Raw genomic sequence first — 22029 nt, 5'->3', positions numbered from 1 at the left:
TGCTGAGCATGCTGGTCTGTGATGTCCTGTCTCCTCCACCTGAGCTCTGTGCAGGTGGGCATCAGAGCTTCTTGCTCACCATTCCAGGGTGACCCACCATCCAGGTTTGCCTGGGATCCAGTTTCCCAGGCCGGTTACACATTCAGTGCTAAAAGTGGGAAAATCCTAGGCAAACCACAACCAGTTGGTCACTCTCATTATATACTTGATGTTTAGCAGAGTCTAGGCCCAGCTAAGCTCAATTACTATCTGTTTAATAAATGGCAAGAGATGTATAAATGTTTTGTATGTATGGATGAAGTTCATTGTTAATGAGTTAATAATCCAAAAGGACTGGCCGGACTTCTGGGAACCCCTGGAAGACCCTAACCCTGATCCATCCTGACTTGAGCTTGAAGGACCTATAAAAATCACAGCGTCTCTGCTCTCTAGCCAGGGCCCAGGCCAACCTGTCAGTCTGTGCAGAGAGGGAGGTCAAGGCCATTGGAGAACACTTGGAGCATTTGAGTCCAAAGACCTAGTTCTCCTGAACCTGGACGCTAGCCCACCCTAGGTCTGGGCCTCAGCTGTCCCACCTTGGAGCCCTGTGTCCTGATTCAAATCCCTGCCCAGCCCTGTCACCTGAGCTCCATCTGGGACAGTTTATCTCCCTGGCCTGCAAAAGTAGGTATCTGAAAATGCTTCTCCCCAGGTTTTAGTTTTCTTTTTCTTTCGTATTTTCTTTTAAAAATACTTTCTGGTGAAATCAATCCTCCATCCTTATCATGTTCTGAGAAAAGGGGCTAACTGTATCCTCTAGGCAGGTGGCCTCTGTGCCAGGACAAAAGCTGCTCTGGTTCTTTTCACACATGTAAATCTGAACCCCTGGGGGAATGACAGGACAGAGTGGGGCACACCCACACTCAACTAGAGAGTAACTTGGCTTAAAACAGGATTTCAGAGGATGTTCTCTGTGCATAAAGCCCAACCAATGATGGTCCTGGTGGATGGGGGCCCCCAAAGATAATTATCTTGGGGGATGGAAGGGATATTTTTCATGACCACAATACAGAAGATAACATAAAACAAAGATGTACAATTTGCATCATGTACAATGATGTGCAGTTTGCACAATGAATGCACACCCCATGTAACTCCCATCCAGGGCAAGAAACAACACTGCCAGCACCTTGAGACCCTTTCCAATGACATGCCCCCCTCCTTCTCCAGTCGAGGTAACTACCTTCAGGACGATGGTGGTAATTTCTTCCTTGTTTTTATGTTTCCACCAAAACATGCCTGCATCCCTAAACACTATAATGTAGTTTAGCTTCTCTTTTGAGCGTTTTATAACAAGAATCCTGTAGTATGTGCCCTTTTGTAGCTGGTTTTTTCACTCACCATTATTTTCGCACAATGCCTCCTTTCATGAATTATAGCTGTAGGTTGTTCATTGTCACTGCTGTGTACTATTCCTTGGTATGTCTAAACCTCATTCTACTTATCTATTCTACCATAATGGACATTTCAGCAGTTCCTGTTTTTCACAGTTATGAGTATTATAAAACAATAAAAGAATGTGTATACCGATTTCTGTTGAGTGTGTATCTTGACATAAAACAGCAGAGTCATAGGGCATGTATTGTGCTGCCTAAATAAATACTGCTGAACAGTTTTGCAAAGCAGTTGTACAAATTCACACTCCCACCAGCAGTGTATGAGGGTCCTAAGGCCTCTTTGAACTCCATCTATTAACTCCACAGTTTTGTTGTACATATGTGACAGGCTTGGAGTGTTAGCCTGGGAAGCCTACTGAACAAGACCCAGCTGGTTCCCTGACCCCCAAAAGCAGACAGTCCGGTAGAGGGGATACAGGTTGGTTAGATCAACACACAACGCTGTGATCACAAAGGCTTAAGGAATGCTGTGGAGCTTGGAGAGCACATGCCAAGGGGAGCCCCAGAGGAATTTCCAGAAGTGATGCTTCACCCAAGACCTGAAGGAGGAGCTGCAGTTAATCAGGTGAAGAGGGGTGGGGGTTGAGTGGCAAAGCATGCTGGGCAAGGGCACAGTATGTGCAAAGGTCCTGAGGTGGGAGGCAGCAAGGTGTGTTTAAGGAGCTGGGGGAAACAAAGGCCCAGAGAGGTCAAGAAAGTCTCCTGAGATGACATAGTAAGTGAGTAGCAGAGCCGGGCCTGGATTTCACTGCTCAGGGATCCTTGGTGCTCATGGATGCAGCCAGTGCAAATGTAAACCGGTTCCCTTGAAATGCAAGGCCCTGTCACAAGAGGCAGGGCCTGGATTCAGGCAGGCCAGAGTTCAAATCTTGGCTCTGCCATGTCCGAGTTGTGCGAGCTTAGGCAGGTCTCTTTGCCTCTCAGAGTTTCCTCATCTGTAAAAAAGAGGACAGTGATGGGAAAGCCACCACTCAGGGCTGCTGGGGGAGTAAAGGAGGCTGTACTGGGAAAGGGCCTGGTATGGAGTGAGTGCTCACTCACAATAAGGGGCATCATTATCTCACTCCCTTTCACCAGGCTGCTGGGGCTGCAGTTTTACAGGAGGAGCTAAGCTTTGTTGTGTACCTGTCATGCTCCTGACACCTCCTAGAAGGCAGGAGCTCCAAGGGTCTCCATGCTACGGATGAAAAAACTGAGACTCAGAGAGGTGAAGTGAGTTGCTCTCCAACACACAGCTACAAACTGGGAGAGAGCTAGGATAGGATACTCCCGCACACATAAGGACGGCAGCTGAATTACCTTCTCAGCCTCTGCAGAGAGAGTTTTATCCCAGGAAATCAATAGTGTGAAGCAGGAAATCAGAGAGAACATTAATAAGCTCAGGCAGCAAAATGAACTGCTTCGAAGCAGCAATTCTCACTGAATTCCATCCACAAAGCCTGTTACAAATGGCACAGCTCAGAGGAAGACAGGTGCTCCCATGGCCATGAAAAAGGATGCTGAATGCATAACGCGTATGACCCAGGTTTGTAGAACAATGGGCCGGTGTGTCTTTTGAGGTCATCCATAACATGAGCTCTCAACGTACAGACAGTACAGGCTCTGGGTCCCACATGCTGAGGAGACTTGGCTTTACAAGAAGTGGTCCAACAGGGCTCACAGACACACTCATCTAGCCTGCCCTATGTTTTAAAATTGCCTGAATTGGTGGAATTCTCTTGGGAAAAAAAAATCAAGATATGTGACCATCCTGGGCAGGCATTCTTGTGTGGCAACAATAGGCTGGGGCTGGGGCTGGGAGAAGCTGTGCCCTGTGGATGGGGCACTTGGTCTCTGGCTCACCATAGTCCTCCTGCCTGTCTCATGCCTATGGGACCCACCTGTCCTGGAGGCATCTGGATTTGTGACTGCCCCCCTGCATCCCTGGTGCCATCACAGCTTTCCACTGATAAACTGACACAGGAGGTGGGGGCTTGTTAGGGAACAGCCACTTTTGTCAACCAAATGGGAGGGAAGTGACTGATCCAAGGCTACACAGGGGTTAGTGGGATGTTCAGGTTGAGTCTTCAGGATGTGGAGTGCCTCCCATTGCCCTGGATACTGACGGGCCCCTGTCTGGCCTATATTATCACCATGCTGAGAATAATCACAATTGTAACATCAGTCATAATAGGCGTGATTTACCAGGCACATTGCATGCTGGGGGCAGTGCTAAGTACCTTGCATGCCTGATCTCATATCATCCTCACAGCAAGGCTCTGAGATGGGGACTAGATGGCTTGTTGACCAGTCATTTTAGTCTGACCAGTTATCTCTTCTCTTTCCTTGGTTAACTAGGTTCTGATTTTCCACTGGGGGCCCACCCCCTCCCCAGCTATTGGTCTTTGTGGCTCAGGAAGCCACAGACAGTAATTCATGCCCCTTCCCCAAAGAGGTGTCGTGGTTGATCACATGACCCTGACCTGATCAAACAGCAGAGATCATTTCCCTAGTCACTGTGACAGGTGCCAGGAGGCTGTAGGTCTCAATTTCAGAATTGCTGGAACTGGGCTTTCAGATGCCACATTATAAGTAGGGAGAGACTGATGGGTATTTGTGTTCAGAAGAAGATAGCTAGTCTAAAATGAAGCCCACACAGAGAAAATGGGAGCCAAAAGATTGGTGAAGCATGACGGAGAGGCTGGATGCGGTGATTCACACCTATAATCCCATCACTTTGAAAGGCCAAGGTGGGAGGATTGCTTGAGGCGAGGAGTTTGAGACCAGCCTGTGTAACAAAGCGAGACTCCATCTCTGCAAAATTTTTTTTAAAAATTAGCCGGGCACAGTGGCACCCACCTACAGTCTCAGCTACTAAGGAGGCTGAGGCAGGAGTATCTCTTGAGAATAGGAGGTCGAGGCAGTGAGCTTTGACAGCACCACTGCACTCCAGCCTGGGTGACAGAGCAAGACCTTGTCTCTAAAGAGAAATAAAAAAATAGAGAGAGAGAGAGAAGGAAGGAGAAAGGAAGGAAAAGAGGAGGTGACCAGAAAGAAAGAGAGACCTGTAAGATGTCAAGCTCCTGGATCCAGCCAAGCCTGAAGCTAGGTTGCTAGTTTTATAAGCCAATAAATTTCATTTTATGCCTGAGAATAAAAGAGTGTAAGGATGTTTAAGTTGGGTTTTCTGTCACCTCCAACCAACAGAATCCAGATGAATGCAAACACTATCATTATTTCTATATTACTCATGTATATGAAGAATCAGAGGCCAAGGAGATTGAAGAAAATTATTCAAGGCCACACAACTGTGAATTGGAGCACTTGCACTTGAGCGAGATCTGCCTTACACCTGAAGCTGCTGGGTTAGAAATCTTGGTCTCTTATAGGGCTGTCCCTCTGCCTCCAGGAGCTGAGGGTTGGAGATTTTAGAAATAGCACGTGTTCAGAGCTGCTGGTACCTGTGGTGTTTTGAGGAGGCCAGGGAGGGAGGAGAGGAGGCTACATAAAAATGAAATACATAATTGTTATTTAAATCAGTTCAGATGCCATAAGAAGAAAAATCAAAGCTTTCTGTGGCATTTACCCAGTGCCATTTTTAATTCTACCTTATCAAAACACAGCTGGGATTAATTTTTCAAAAAGGAAAAAGCTCCTTTAATAAAAAAATAAAAATGTTCTAATAAAAGTTAAAATAGCCCACCGGCCCATCAGGTGACAAAGGAAGGGAGACGGGGGCATTTTAGCAACTTAAAGCGATTAAGAAACTAATTTGTTGACTCTTTTCTCCAAAGCTCACCTCTCCCTGGAAGGCTGTGTGTTTTGCATAATGAAGCTGAAATCACCCTGCTCTCTCTGCTCTTTGCAGGGATTTCAATAGGCTCCCATCTCAAGTTGAGGGGGGACAGCTGGGAGGCCTTTCTTCTTCTTGCTCTGGCCAGGGTTTAATGGAATCATTCAACTCCCCTTTACTTAAACTCTTTACAAGGTTTCCCACTGCTGGGAGGGGCTCACAAGGCCTTGAGGACACTCCAGTTTCATCATATACCAGCTCCCCCGACCCCAAAAGCAAGAACCTGTGACTATGAGACATTTACCTAGTAAAAGAAACTTTGCAGATGTGACTAAGTGGAGGATTTTGAGATGGAGAGATTATCCTGGATTACTCAAATAGGCCCAATGTCATTACCAGGGTCCTGATGGAGAGTCGCAGCCAGAGACAAAGATGTGATGACGGAAGCAGACATCAGAGTGGCTTGGGGCTATGAACCAAGGAATACAGGTGGCCCTCCAATGCTGGAAAAGGTAAGAGAGTGGATTCTCCCCCTGGAACCTCCAAAAGGAACCCAGCCCTGCTGACCCATTTTAGATTTCAAACCTCCAGAACTGGCAGATAGTAAATTTGTATTGTTTAGAACCGGGGATGGTGGTGGCCATCTGTAGTCCCAGCTACTCAGGAGGCCAAGGCAGGAGCATCGCTTGAGTCCAGGAGTTCGAGACCAGCCTAGGCAATATAGTGAGACTCTATCTCTTCAAAAATTTTTTAAAAATCACAAAAACAAACAAACAAAAAAGAGCAAAAAGTTTTTAAAAATTAGCTGGGTGTGATGGCACTTGCCTGTAAGTCTCAGCTACTTGGGAGACTAAGGTGGAAGGATCACCTGAGCCCAGGAATTCAAGACTGCAGTGAGCTATGATCGTGTCACTTGCATTCCAGCCTGGGTGATACAGACTCTATCTCTAAAAAAATAAATAAACAAGTAAAGAAAGAAAGAAAAGAAAAGAATTTAAAGATTGTCTTGTTCAAGCCACTACCTTTGTGGACATTGTTTCCCGTAGCCATAGGGAACTCATCCGCTCACGCTGAAAAGCAGCATGGGAGCGAAGGGGCCGCAGGACCTGTCATGGATCAGGATGTGAAAGGCCCACGTTCTAGTCCCAGCTCTGCCATGATGCCCAGGGGGTGGGAGGGCTGGCTGGCTGCTCCCTGGGACCCCTTCCAGAGCTGGCAGCCTTGCTCTGCTGAAGTTCACACTCACGGGGACAGTGATCACAGCAGCCCAAGGCTTCAGGACTGTAGCAGGGGCTGGCAGGGGGTCAGGGGGCCAGCAAAGGCCCCTGGCTGGGGGATCATGAGGGGTGAGGGCAGAAGATCTGGGCGGTCCAGGGGAGAAGACACTGATACCTCAATCCCCAGCACTTGAGGAACAAACTGTGTGGGCCCCCAGCTACTACCACCTGGTTCTTTTTGAGCGACACACAGGTTTACCTCTCATGATCAGCCAGTGCCCAAAATCAGGCGGACAGAGAGAGCAGCAGGTTGCCGTAAGAGCTATGCCAGGATGGATTATGGGGAGAGGCCCTGATGACCAGAGAATCCCCATGCCTCTTCACTCTGCTCATAGACAGTAAGGAGGTGCCTCACCACTCTATGATGTACCTCACCTCTGACAAGACCTGAAATAAAAGCCACCCAATCACAATCATTATGTTACTAACTGGCACTTACGTAACCTGTACCATATGCTAGGCGCCATTTTAGGTCATTGAATCTTCACTCAGCCCTTCCAGTTTTGTATCTCAGTTTTACAAATGAGGAAACGGAGGCGAAGAGTGGTTAACTCACGGCCCAAGGCCACTCAGCTGAGAAGCAGCAGAGCTAGGATTGAAACCCAGGCAGGCTGACCCTGGGCGTGACTCGGGATGATGCCATCATTCTACCCCATGTGCCTTCTGAGTTCTTGCCCTGGGCTGAGAACTCTCCATGCATAAGGTCACGTCATCTTCACAGCAATCCTAGACACATCAGCTCACCCTCTCTCTTTTGCAGGTGAGGAAACCGAGGCACAGAAAGGTGACGCCAGTGGCCCAAGGTTGTGTGATCAGCTGATGGTCTCTCTAACCCAAGCCTGGTGCCTCTTCTCAGCTTTTCACTGCTGAGCTAGGTTCCTGCTCACTCGCCACTGGCTTCAGCCAGTGTGAGAGAGTTTCTGTTATTTAAAACCTGCCATGTCCCATTCTGACATTTCAGAACCTCATATGGGCTTATTCTCTCCCTACTAATAATGATGAATATTGTTCTGAGCATTTACTATGTGCTAGGTATTGTGCTGGGCTTCTATGTGAATTCACTTATAAAACACTCATAGCAACCCTTGGAGAATGCATTATTATTATCCCCATTTTACAGATGAGAAACTGAGGCACAGGGGTTAAGACACTTGTCCAAAGTTAGAGAGTGTGCAAGTGGCTGATCTGGGCTGTGAAGCCAAGCAGTTTCAGTCTACAGCCCATGTTGGTGACTCCAAAACTACACAGCTTCAAATTCACTCACTTTGCAGCATGTACCACTCTGGACCCTAATCTCCTCCCTACCTGAACCTGAGCTGGGAAAACTCTTCCTAGGTGCAGGCGTTGGGTCTGTTCCAAGTCCCCAGTTCACAAGGGCTGGTGAGGGAGTCTTCCATAAAAATGGAAACAAGAAGAAGAACACCTCCTAGAATTACTACAAGTCATTCAGCCATAAATTCTCTCTTGTTTGAAAGTATGTTTCCCCCAATTAATTCCATCCCATGCAACTATCAAATTTTATTTGGAGATAGACCTCCAATGCCTAAGGAATGATCCAGGAACTCACACCTTCATTATTTCCTTTCCTAAGGTGGTAAGCTGAGGCTGCTCTTCTCAGTCTGGTACTCAAGAATTCTGGGGCTCAGATAGCAATAGTATCCACCCATCTGATGGTGCTAAGCACAGAACACTGATTCATTCATTCTCTCAACAAACATTGAGCATCTACTATGCACCAGTCCCACCTTGGTGCAGAGGCACAGCTGTGAACATGAAGCCTGCTGCCCTCCCAGGACAATTATCCATGTGTCTCCTCTGTCCTCCCAGGGGGCATCGCTACCCAGGTCTATCAAGTTGGGCTCATCTCCCAGGGCCCAGCACAGGACCTGGCAGCTCTGAAATGAAACAGGTGCCTAATAAAGGAGTGTTAAATAAATGAATGGATGCACAAATATGTTTATGAATCAAGCAAATCACTAAATAACATTCATGGCAGAGGAAGCTGAAGTTCAAAGAGAAAACTTATTGGAGATGCCCCAGATGGTGTGAAGAGGCAGAAAATGACTGATTCATCATGAGTCCTGAACAGATGCCCACAGACACATTAGTGCTAGGAAGAATCTTAGTTATGCCCATTGGAGGAAATGACTTATCTTCTGGCTAAGATGACCATTGTTGAGTACTTACTCTACACTAAGCATGATCTCATTGAATCCCTGCAAGAACCCTATGAGGTAGGTATCATTGCCATTTTACAGATGAGGACATGGAGGCACTGTGAGCTCATGCAACCTGCTCAAGATTACACAGCCTATAAGCTACCGAGCTGGGATCGGAAGTGAACCTGTTCAATCCCAAAACCCAAGTTCTTAGCCCTCACTCCTAAGGCACAACAGAGTTAAATGGGGCATCTTTTTACCCAGCTACTGGACATGTATGAAGATGCCATCGTATTTTTTTTGAGGCCGGGGCATCTATGGCAGGCTGGCTCACCCAACTCCATCCAATGTCCTGTCCCAGTGGTGGGTCTTCCCGCATGCTGGCCATCAAACGATAGAACCTCACTTCTCAGAGTCCTCTCCAGCCTGGTTTCTGCATGTGCCCACCTCCCACATGAGATATAGAAGTTGAAAGCAAATGTCATGAGACAGGCTGTGGTGCTGTTCCTTCTACCATGCACAGACAAGAAGGTGCTTTGGGTTTCTGCAGCAGTTGTAGCTCATGTACAGCTGTCCTCAGTGTATAGCGGATGACACTGAGGCTGAGAGGGAGCCACTGGCTGCTGTTAAGTGGCTAAGATCTGAACCTAGATTTGCCTGATTTCAAAGAATATTCATTTCTTGAGCACCTATCACACACCAGACACTGTCTAGGTACAGTTAGATGTCACTTATCCAACATTGTGAAAAATGAAGAGTTCCATGTAAGTGAATTTTTCAGACACCAGAGGCTACCTACACAGAAACATTTATTAGTTTAGCCATGGGATCAAATACTTTATTCAATGAATTATTCCTTGCCCTTGCTCCTGCCTATTAAATAGGATTTAACTATTTCTTGGGGCCAGCACAGAGGCTGACCATTTCAGTGTCCTATAACATTCAGCTGGACAGAAGTTACGGGATGAGGTTGCTGGACCACTACACTAAATTCCCCCAAGCTGTCATTCTTTTATTTCCATGCTTCTTATTTTTGTAATCTCTTCATCTTCACCCTTGTTCCCAGGCTGTCAGCTGTTGCTTCTGCCTGCTGTCACTGTGTACTCTCTACCATTCTACAGTCTCATCACTTGCTTCTTCTATGTGCTATAGGGCCTGGGAAATCAGGTCACTGAGCTCATCACAATGGTGTGCAGAGAAAGAGTAAACAGGCCCTGAGTGAGGGAATGCTGGCTCTTTTCTGATATGGGCACGGAGTAATTAAATCAGACTACTTTCTTATTGTGTTTTACAGAGAGTTGAGTTCCCAGGGTAAATGGCATGCAGTTATGATGGTGATACACCTAAGAGCTATGTGAAAATTAAAACTAATCTAATTGTTCCAGAGATTCTAGCTTTTCTACCTGTGCCACCAGGGAGGCTTTCAAAATGCAAAGAGCCCAGGACACTGGAGTGTAAACAGATATTCTAGAGGCAGAAATCAGGGCCATCTTAGCCAAGTGGGGAAGAAATGTGGGTGATCCACTGTCTCTGGAGGCTTAGGGGCTTTCTACGAACCTGCAAATCCAGAGCCCAGCATGCTCAGCCCCCAGTCCTGGTGAGTAGTCTGCCTTTAACTGTCCTAGCAGGGGACCCTCCAGCCATTCAGTCACCCAAGCCTGCCCAGCCTCAGCCTCACTGATAAACCCATGTTTACTATCCTCAGGCCTGTGGGGATGGACCTGGCCTGGTGCATGCCACTTCCAGGTTAACAAATGAGAGGGAGAGAAAAGGGAAAGCTTCCTCCGAGGAGTTCCTGAAACCGTGCATCATCCCCACCTGGGAAAGACAGAGCGGGGAGGCAGGGGGAGGAGTAGCTGAGAACACGGGCTTTGAGGTCAGAGAGACCTGGGCTCTGCCATGCACTGGCTCTGTGACTTTAGATAAGTGAATGAATCTCTCTGAGCCTCAGTGTGCACATGGGTCAAGTGGAGACTGGGGTCCCTTAACTCACAGGACTGTCACAAGGATTCAGTGAGAGAATGGAAGTGAAGTCTGACTACAATGCCAGGCACTGTAAACACCCTGCATACAGAAGCCATGGTGATCAGGAAGGTCCCCAGGTCAGGGTCCTGCAGGGCCACCTTGGAGCACAGGCCAACATATATTAAGGCTTTAGTGCTACTCCAATTAGAAAAGAAAATGGAATCATAAAAAGCTGCACTAGAGAAGTCCTTCGTGATCATATGTAACTTCTCTCCCATTCTATAGATGGGAAAACTGAGGCCCAAAGAGGGGAAGGGACTTGCTAAAGGCCACTAAGTCAGTTGGCGCAGAGCTGGGATTCAGACCTCTTCACTTCCCACTCAGAAACTCTTTCCCCAGGACCATTGTCACCTGCCTCCTACTGTCTATGTGGCCTTGGGTTGTCTCTCTCCCTTTCTGGGTCTCCATCTCTCCATCTAAGAATTCTCCAGCTCACAGTCTCTGGAGTTACTGCACCTCTTCTGACCCTCCAGATGCCTCACCTGTGGATGAATGCAAACCCCATATGTCACCTGACTCACAATGGTACAGCCGAATCCATCAGATTTTTGCCTTCGTCATCCTAGTCCAAAGCTCAGGACCCTGGCTGAGATTTTTAGCTCATGGGTCAGCAAGTTTTTTCTGTAAAGGGCCAGATAGTAAGTATTTTAGGCTTTGCAGGCCATGTGATCTCTGTCACAAATACTCAACATTGCTGTTGTAGCTTGACAGCAGCCATCGACAATAGGTCAACGAATGGGCTTAGCTGAGTTGCAATAAAACTTTATTTACAAAAACAGGCAGTGGGCCAGATTTGGCTTGTGGGCCATAGTTTGTTGGCCTCTATTCTAGACCATTCCAAGCTGGGTCCAATATTTCCTCTGGGATGAGAGTAACCAATTTGTCCTGGTTTGTGTGGGACTCTTCCAGTTTTCGCACTGAAAGTCCTGTATCCTAAAGAAACATCTCAGTTTCAGACAGTCAGGATGATTGGTCACCCTATCTGGGATCTGGAGGCCCCTACTTTCTCTTATCTCTGCATTGCTCTGGTAGTGACATTCAACCGTCTCCACCATAAGGAGGAGGAGGAGAAAGAATAGGAGGAAGAGGAGTTATTGTTTATTATGGCTTCCAGCATGAAAGGCACTGTGTGAAGGACTTTGCCAAATTACTTTGTTTGATCCTTACAACAATCCAATGAGGTGGGGCTGAAGTTCCTTCCAGTAAAGGGTAAAGTCTGGACTGGAAGCCAGCTTCATCTGCCTCCAGAACCCAGGTTCTCCTACTTCTACCTCAGATTGTAAGCTCATTGAAGACAGAGCTGGGGTATCTCCTTTCTGTATCTTCAGTGCCCAGCACAGAGTATGATGCTGAGAAGATTCTGAGCAAACACTGAATATCAGCAAATACTGATGCTGAATGAATACTTGAATGGATGCATGGAAGGATGGATGGATGGATGGATGGACGGATGGACGGACGGATGGACAGACGGATGGAAGGATGGATGGATGAAGAAATCTCACCACATTCAAATAGACAATTCCCACTTCTGTGACATGATTCATTTCTGCCAACCAAACCTCCAGGTGAGTGAAGGGGGGAAATGTCAAATGTATGCTATGACATCAGTTACATAAAACATGCCTGCTGGCACTGGGGAGGCAATATGACATCATGGTTAAAAACACGGTCTCTGACATCAGGTGATCTGTGTGCAAATCCCAGAAAGCCTGGCTTCTGAGCTGTGTCACCTGGGCAAGTCATTCATCTCTCTGACAGAAGACTAGATGAATACAAAGCTCCTGGCACAGTGTGTGCACCTGGCAAACACTTTGTACATGGTACTTATCATTATTAGTGTTGATGTTAGGATGGACAGAAAGCAAGGTAGGAATGGGACACCAACAGTGAGAAGTACAGGTGTTCATTATGCACCTCTGAATAAGTACCAGGGTCAAACAGGAGAAGGAAATAAAGATGACTTACTGGTAACTGCATCAGTTAGCTATGACCATGACAGTGGTGTGTAACAAACAACCAGAAAACCCCAGTGAGATATCTGTGAGAGGCATTTATTTTGCTGATCTGCTTGTGACCAGCTGGAAACTGGCTGGACTCATCCCTTCACCAAGGTCTGGGCTTAACATGTGCCCATTCTAGGGCCAGGCTGAGAGGGCAGCTCTCCACCTAGCCATGGCAGAAACACACAAGGTCCCCTAAGGCCTAAGCTTGGAATGGGTACACTATCTCTTCCACTTCACTCTAATGGCCAAACCTGGTCACATGGCCGAACCCCAAAGGGAGGGGGCAGGGGCATAAGTTTTGCTTGCTCCTTGAATGAGAAGAGCAGTGACGTCTTATGGCTAAGGGCATGGATACAGGGAGGAGGGAGGAAATGGGAACAGTGATGCACCCATCCCAATAACCAGGCACTGGCGGACCTTGAAAAGGGGCCCCACAGTGGCCCAGTCCTGCCCTCCTCACCAGCTTCTCACCTCAAGGTTCTGCTTCATCAGCTCTTGGGCAAAGTCTGGAAGGCCCCTAAGCAGCAACACTTGCAGTCCATGGGGAACCAGAGACCCACCCATACCCCACCACAGTCCCTATCTTCCCAACATCTGGACCTGCTCCAGGGAGCCATTAATCTCGGGCAATTTCTTTCCTCACTTGATTTGTTTATTTAAGGAAAACAAGTTGCTCCTAATTAGAAACACTGCTGTCGAGATGTTCAGCACATCCTAGGCTGCCTATTTTCAGACCTTCTGCCTAAAATTATACCTGTGCTTTTAACATCTGCGAGTTTGTTCAGCAGCCGTCCTAAGTGGAAGCTTCTGGCAAGATAGATTTGGGCTGTTACAGAAGGTGAGGGAGGCGGGGGCGGGGGGATACACCGGGCTTTGGAGCACTGCAAGGCAAAGGCACTTGGAAAAATGAGCACGCAACATCCAACACTCTGCTCAGAGCTGGCACCAATTGCTGAATCAACACTCGGAAGGTGCACGGCACAAGCACAGTTCAGTCCTGAGGAGCAGGGAGAAGAGTGATCTTAAAGGTTCAGAGATGTTTCTGTTTGGAAGCTCATAGGTATGTTCACACCCCTCCACCCACACACTTGTTTATACCCCTAGAGACACCCAGACACACCCTCAGAGATGTGCATGCTTAGAAGCACACACATACACACAGACATGCACAAAAGTTACACTGCTGCACAAACAGGCAAACACGCTCAGAAAAACACACATGTACACCCAGAGATGTGCAAAAAGATACAGTACAACACCACTCAGAAATTCACTCATACATGAGACAAAAGTTACACTGGAACACACAGAAATACACCTTCAGAGACACTCACATGCACACAGACACACTCAAATGTATGCTGCAACCGACACACCCAGATACTGACACTCACAAACACACACATACACACAGAGATACGCTCAAGTGTGCAATGCTACACAGAGGCACATACACTCAGAAACACCTGTGTATATGTCGAGAGATCCACAAAAAGTTCACACTGCAATACACACAGTCACACACCTACAGAAACACACATGTATACACAGACACAATCAAATGCACACGCTAACATTCACAGATACACACGTTCAGAAACTCACACGTATACACAGAGACATTCACAGAGATTACACCAGAACAAACAGATGCACACACATACAGAGACAATCAGGTGTGCAATGCTACACACACATATGCACATAGAGGCACACACAAAGGTACATTAAAAAACACGCAGATACATAATGCCTGTAAGTGCATAGCACAAACTCACGCTCACATGGCTGTATGCACATGTATGCAGGCACTGAGAAATGCCCACATATATGCAGGCACTGAGAAACGCCCACATACACATGCAAATAACACACACAGCTATGAAAACATGCACCAGGCAGAGAGTACAGCTTCTTAAACACGGATATTTCTGCACAGATCCCCTAGAGCACACACGTGCATCTGTGCAGGCATACACCTGCTTAGCCCAGACACACGACTCACATGTATACAACTGCATAACATTCACAAGTGTATATACATACCCACCCTTGCACCGATTCACAAGTGCACCAATTCTCTTGCAGGCATGCACACGCACATTCACAAATCCATAGACATGCACGCTCACACTCATAAATCCATCAGACACCAAGTACACACTCACACTGACACTATCTCATGAGTGCACACACTTATGGTTCTCATGTAAGTTATGCTCACACAAGCACATGAGCCCATACCTGCATGAGAATGCACACATATGCACACATTCACACACGTGTCCACACACACACCTTACTCTACCATGAAAGCAAATTGTTCGTTTTCTCAGAGTCTTAAAAGTCAAGTCCAAGCAAGCACACAGTGGAATTGCTCCCCATGAATTCACTCCATGTCACTGGGATGGGGTCTGCCTTCCCCACTGATAGTTTCATCATAAACCCTGGGCAACCCACAAGCCTCAGAACCACGCAGAAAAAAATCACACTGACCAGTCCACTGCATTCCCTGACAATTTCAGCATCCCCCCATGTGTGCATACGCAGGCACACACACACACATGCGTACACACACACACAATGCTGTAAGACACTTCTTTCCCCAGCTTGACTTTTCCTGCTAAGAACAGTAGCCTTGTCTGCCCAGCATGGGGTAGTTCTCAAGCATCAGCTGAGTGCCCTACACACAGACATTCTGAACTTCTCTGCCCTGGTCCCTAGACAGCTGCGAAGTTGAAGCCATGGAGACTGCCTACCTCCACCTCCTGATGTCCTGGTGATACAGCATCTGGGTGTATCCAGCACTCCCAGACCACCCTGGGCTCCCCACTAGGAGTGGCTGGTCCAGCAGAGATTTTATGAGAAAGCAGAGAAAGGGCGGGGACTGCAGTGTCAGGTGATTGGAGAGAACAAGGGCCCTGCCATGTAGTCAAGGATCACCTGGTGCTCCGTGGGACAGGGCCAGCCTCCCTGGGGAAAACAGCACCCAGATAGATGCCCCCACACAAGACCCAAAAGCAGGTAGCCTTGGCACCGTTGAGCTTCACTCTTTGCTAAACTCTACACTCAGCACCCTCCAGGCACCATCTCAGTTAGTCCTCTCAACAGCCCTGTAAAGTAGGAACTGTGAACTTCCCATCCTACAGTGGAGGAGCCGAAGCGTGGAGAGGGAAGTGACTGGTCAAACTTAGATCTGATCTGAGACCTAGGTCTCTTAAATTCTAAATTAAGATCCCCTCCTGGGATTACAAAAATCTCATCAGTGACAATCACTCAGAGCCATAGAGTGTCTCAACTGAACTGGGACCTCTGAGGATACATGAAATCTCTTCATTTTTGAGAAGCAGCAACTGAAGCCCAGAGAGGTCTAGTGATTTGCCCAAAGTCACACAGCAAATGAGAGCCAACTTGAAGCTCAATCTCCTGACCCAGACCCAGGGCTTTTTCCAGGACATCAAGCACCAGATTCTGACGCCCTGGAGGAATTCTTGGGTTTTGGCAGCCTAGGGACGCAGCTCTAACTTGGCCTGAGATCGGAATCCCACCTCACACCCCAAGAACTGTCTTAAAAACAACACAGCAATGCTACTCCGCAGAGGCAGATGCCCAGCCCAAGTAGGTAGCACCATGCCATCTATGGGGCTGTGACCACAGGGGCGGCTCCAAAATGATCCTCAGAGACCAGGTGACCTCCTTGGAGCATGCTTTTTACGAATAGAAAAAATCATCTAGCCAAACTTACGAGCTGTGCATGGGGCTCAGCAGAGCCTCTAGGGGCCTAGAGTGCGGGGATGAGAATGTCAGGAGGCCCTCTCCACGTGGCCCTTCCAGCCCCTTTTCTGCAAAAAGTTTGCACCTCCCCAGGCTCCAATAGGAATGGTCTCATTGAGCAACAAGGAAACTTCCCCTATTTTTTTGCTCACCTAAGGAGCAGCCCCTTTGAAGCTGTAAGAATTAGGAAGTGACCTCCACCCTTCCTAGTGGTTCTGCCAAGGAGGTGAGTTGGCTCTTTCCAAGATACCTGGGGCTGCTGGAAAGGCTTGCAAGGAGGCGATCTGGCTGAGTTGGTCCCCTAGTCTCTAGTTCCCTCTCTCTCTTTACATACACACACACACACACACACACACACACACACACACACACACACACACACACACACACACACCAGAATGGACATAACCAAATCTGCAAGGCACCCTACACAAAGCCCATTGCCTGGGCAGCTCTGGCTGTTGGCATCAGATGACAGGCAGCCTTATTCACCAGAGTATCACCCCCAAGAAACACCTTCTACAGCCAACTTGGAAATATGACTAGCTCCCTCTCCCTTGGAACTCTGCACTGGCCAGAAAGAGGGTGATTCATAAATCAAATTTACGGGGCCCACTGCCTCCCCGCTGGCCCACCTCCGTGGGAGAAGCCCTTGAATGCATGCCTGTAGGGGGCACAGGAATGCCCAGAGGAAGGATGCCTGGATGAGCCGGAATGTCCCACCCTCTGCCAGAGGAGAGAAAGTTTGTCATCTACGCAGAGCTGGGCTGTCACCACTCTGGGTTCTTCACTCGCCGGGCTCTGGACGACGAGCCCCCAACCTGCGGGGAAGCGTCTGGAAAGCGAAGCCCAGATCTAGGGGCAGAAGACATGTCGCACCAGCTCCGCGCCCAGCTCCCTCCTGGAGCCCTCTTCCCAGGTCCAGGCACCTGAGTCCTTACCTGAAGGGTCTCCGCCACTTGCAAACTCTGCCAGCGGAGCTCAGCAGGCGCCCGGGGTCCCTCTCTGCGACTCCCGCGTCCCGCTTGGCGCGCCCGCTCTGTGGGCGCCTTCCCAGCTGCTGCAGTGGCTTTAAGGAAAGGGGAGCCTGGATTTCCTTTCTCGCCACCAAGGCTCCTCCTGCCGGGCCCTGGGGCTATTTCTCCAGGTCTGGCTCAAGGGGCATCCTCTGCGCCTCCAGCGGGAAAGTGGGATAGTGTGCGCCTTGAATTGCAGCAGCGGCGACAGCGGTGGCCGGGGACGAGGAGGCGGTGGCGACGCCAGCCGGCGAGCCAGGGAGGCGGGCGGAAGCGAGAGGAAGTGAAAGCCGGGCTCCTGTGAGCCTGGCGCTCGGGCGGGCGGCACTGCGGGTGCCCCGAGCCGCGGCGAGGCCCCGCGCGGGCACCCGCCCCGGGGATGGAGATGCCCGGGCCCGGTGCGCGCAGGGCACCGGCTGCGGCTCGGCGCGGAGCTCCGGCCGCCTGGCTCTCTCTCGCTGCCTCGCCGCTGCCTCCTTGGCTGCCTTGCTCGCTCCCCTGGACTTCACGTCTCCAGCCCTAGCTCCCCGCGCCGCTGCCGCCGCCACCACCAGCAGCGCGCCTCAGCCCGGCGCGCTCCTCGCACGGAGCCACAGCACTGCCTACCGCTTAACTCCTTGCATGCCACCTGGCCCTCCCGCAGCCTCCCGGGGAGCCGGGCATAGCCGGTGCCAGGCCGGCTGAGCATATCGGGCAGGGGCCTCAGCCTTCCGGCCTCAGTGTCCTCTTCTGTAAAATGGGTTCGAGACCCAAGCCCAAGCCATAGGGTCGCTGGAAAAATTCACTGAGCGGATTACGCAAAGTGCCAAGCTGCCTGACATGGGGAGTATGCACCCCAAATGGCAGAGTGCTTGCTGCTGCTGCTACTGTTGTCGACCAAGAAGCTTAGCACGGTGCCTCACAAATAGTAAACACCCAATAAGGCGCAGTTTCGGTTTTTGGTATTTAGTTTGTAGTTTTAACAGGTGGTAAGTTTTAGCTGTGTAACCTCTGGGTGATCACTCGCCCTCTCTGAGCCTGTTGCTTTCCAAGCTCTGTGACCTTGGGCAAGTCACAGCACCTCTCTGAACCTCTGTGTCCCCATCTGTAAAATGGGAACAGTAATGCCCGTAGTCAAAGAATTCCCAGAGAAGCTCTGGCAGAAGAGCCCTTCTCATGACGGGGCAGGGCACCTAACGGGAGCTGGACATCTTTTCTTTCTTGATCTGGCTGGTGGCTGCACAGGTGTTTGTGACAAGTCGTTGTACTGTACATTTACATCTCAAGTGCTTTTCTGTACATGGGTTAAATCTTAACTGTTTTTGTTTTTGTGTGTGTGTGTGTGTTTTTTTTTGAGAGACCATTCTTGAGCAAAACAGAACTGGGTTCAAGCATGGGCTCTAGTACTTTCTGGTTGTGTCACCGTGACCAAGTTATTTCATCTTAAGGAGCCTCAGTTTCCTCATCCATAAAATGGGAACAACGATAATACCTACTGGATAGGTGATATAAGGATTAAAGGGTTTCAAGCAAAATGGCAGATATAAAGCTTGAGGCCTGAACTCAACCAGTATCTGCTGGTACTGATCACATATTCTACAGTATTATATATGTCCCATAGTCAGGGGTGTCTGGGAAATAACAAAGAGAACTGAATTTGTATCTCCTCAACAGTTGCCAGGTAAAATACAGGATGCCTAGTTAAATTTTTAGTATAAGTCTGAAATTTTACGTGGGATATACTTTCACTATTTTTTTACATTGTTTACTCAGACCCCAAATATAATTGGATGTCCTTTATTTTATTTTGCTGCATCTTGCAATCCTAACTCCATAATTACCAGCTGTATGTCCTAAGGTAAATGACTTAGCCTCTCTGGCCTTGGTTGCCCAATCGGTAAAATAGGACTAAAGATTTCTTCTAATGTTGACAAGAGAATGAAACTGATTAAAGTGGGTGGGTGTTCCCAGCAGCACATGTTAAGCCCTCCACATTTGTTCCGTACACTTCCTGTCAATCATCTCCCTCCCTCTTCTTCGGTTCTTCCTCTTATCCCTACCTGTCTTGAGGTTGCCAGGGCTCTGCACAAGCATTGTTTAGCACTCTTGCTGGCCTTCAAAACTAGCAGATTATAATTAGCCATAAAAAAATAAGCAGTAAAGTTAGGATTTTCATCTAAAACACACACACAATCAATTTTGCTAAGAAGGGATGAAGTCTGTTTTTTCTAGTCCTAACCATTGAGCACACTCTAATTTTTGCTAAGGGCTTGTGCTCCACCCCTATGTATCCCTGACATGATTTGTGTTTCAGGTTTCTGAGAGAAGCCTCATCCTCTCTCATTGCCTTTTATTTCAGCTCAGAATTTTATTGTTTCTGGCTGAAGTCTGTTGCAGGACTCACGGAGGAGGGAGAAAAAACAAAGCGATCTTTGAAATAAATTATAAAGAGCAAAACAGGGTGATGTAAGAGAGTTTCCGAGCATTAAGATCCGCCGACACCTCCGAACTATGTTCATAAAACGAGTCACTACCCCATACATCACTGTCATTTGAACCACAGTGTCTAAAAATAGGATTTGCTCTAATTTCCTCAGTAGCTGGAGCAAGTGGAGAGAATGTGCGAGTAGTGAGTGGGCTGTGTCAGGCAGTAAGTAACTTCCCTTAGATGGTATTGCTCTATTGTGGAAAGAAGGGGACTTGCCTTCAGAAATGTCAGGCATATCCTGACAGAGCTCAAAGGGTTGAGATGAAGGAATCTGGAGTCAGCCAGACCTGGGATGGAACCCCAGCCCTGCCATCTCCTAGCTGGGTGACATTGGGTAAGTTAATTAACCTCTCTGGGCCTTATCTTCTACAAAATTGAAAGAATAGTATTTCTAACTTTATAAGCATTTTGTGCAGATTAAGTGATAGGCTCATACAGACAGTTTACCACAGTGTCGACCATACATGTATTGTGCACACAAGCCATGACCTGTTATTATAATGATTCCAGATGGACAGTATATATCCAAGGCAAAGTGTGGATGTCATTTATTCAGGGCACTGGAGAGAATTCTAGCCCTGGAATTCAAGTGTGTGTAGTTGTCGCAGATTTTTTTTTCAGGCAAAAAACAACTGACTCACATTACTATTAATATGTGAAAGGGAGAATGAGGTTGGGAAGAGGGAGTTGCAAGGGGTCACTGTGACTTTGTCCTGGGGCAGATATGCACTGAAAGAGGTCTTTGAATTCAAGGAGCTTGGGTGCAGTGTCCAAGATAGGCTGGTCATAACCTCCACAGCCCTGTGTTTCTCCATCATCCATGGCATCTCTCTGCTCCCTGGCCACTCCATTTAGAGCCCTACTGTGAGCTCCCAGCATCCCCCCAGCCCATCTGACAGAGGTTGATGCTTGGTCTCCCAAGCAAACTCCTGGAGATCAAGAGCTGTGTCTTGTAACCACTTCTCTGTTCCTAGCACCCAACACAGGGCTTGGCACATAGTAGGTGCTCAGGAAAAAGTTGATGAATGAAGAAAACTGTCCAATATTATCATAGATATATAGAAATTAGAAGAAAACCTGGTATCTTAGTCTGTTTGGGCTGCTATAACAAAATATGGTAAACTGGATGGCTTATAAATAATAGAAGTTTATTTCTCATAGTTCTGGAGGCTGAGAAGTCCAAGGTCATGGCACTAGCAGATTTGGTGTCTGCTAAGGGGCTGCTTTTTGCTGGTTTATAGATGGTACCTTCTCACTGTGCCCTCACATGGTAGAAATGGCTAGCTAGCTCTTTGGAGACTCCTTTATATGGGCACTCATCTCAATCATGAGGGTTCCACCCTCCTACTCTAATCACCTCCCAAAGGCCCCAGCTCCTAACACCATCACCTTGGAGGCTTGGTTCAACATATGCATTTTGGAAGGACACACATATTCAGACCAGAGCCCCTGGTATGATCAAGAGAGTTCATCCATCAGAATTTCAGTATACAAATGTAGAAGAATATATATTGCAGCACTTTTTAATGGTGGAAAACTGGAAGGAATCTAAATGCTTATCAACAAGAGAATGGATGGATCAATTCCAGTATATTCTTAAAGGAGAGTACCATGCAGCAGTGAAAATTAATGAGCTAGAAGTCTATGTATCATCACAGATAAATCTAAAATACTATAGTGTTGAGTGGGGGAAAAAAGCGAGTTGCCACAGGACACATATAGAATTTTACTATTTACTAACATGCAAAAACCTGAAAAGCAATTCAGCATATTTTTATGCATATATATATATATATATATATATATATAGTAAAATCATAAAAACATGATGGAATGATGAACACCAAATTCAGGAGAGAGGTTACCACAGCTGGGAAGAAAGTGGTTTGGGAGGGTTTGCAAAGAGATTTAAGTGTGTTTTTCATGTTCTGTTTCATAGAAGCTTGTTCTGTTATTTTTTACACGTTTTTGTATGCCTGAAATATTTAATTAAAGAAAAAAGAATGGGGCCACAGCTAAGAGTCAATGCCAGAGTGGAACTGGCCTCATTTCTACCCCATTCTGAAGTTTGTTGGCTGTGTGCCTTGAGCAAGGGAT

The 22029-nt window shown here is 47.8% G+C and overlaps 1 protein-coding gene across 3 annotated transcripts in view; it reads right to left on the bottom strand.

Annotated features, from left to right (window-relative positions):
• WSCD2 (WSC domain containing 2) overlaps positions 1–18052 on the bottom strand; it is a 121974-nt gene extending 103922 nt beyond the window's left edge. The window contains exon 1 of one of the 3 annotated variants that reach the window (XM_019039378.3): positions 17391–18052. The gene's annotated coding sequence lies outside the window, so the exon portion shown is untranslated. Of the gene's footprint in view, positions 1–15434; positions 16239–17390 lie in introns of those variants that run through there. The other 2 variants (XM_019039376.4, XM_019039377.4) reach the window with 2 other exon arrangements.
• Between the last annotated feature and the right edge of the window lie 3977 nt (positions 18053–22029).

This window comes from Gorilla gorilla, chromosome 10 (assembly GCF_029281585.2).
Source record: "Gorilla gorilla gorilla isolate KB3781 chromosome 10, NHGRI_mGorGor1-v2.1_pri, whole genome shotgun sequence".
Classification (NCBI taxonomy): Eukaryota; Metazoa; Chordata; class Mammalia; order Primates; family Hominidae; genus Gorilla; species Gorilla gorilla.
The sequence above is the reverse complement of the archived record's forward strand: the minus strand, read 5'-3'. Positions and strand labels throughout refer to the sequence as shown.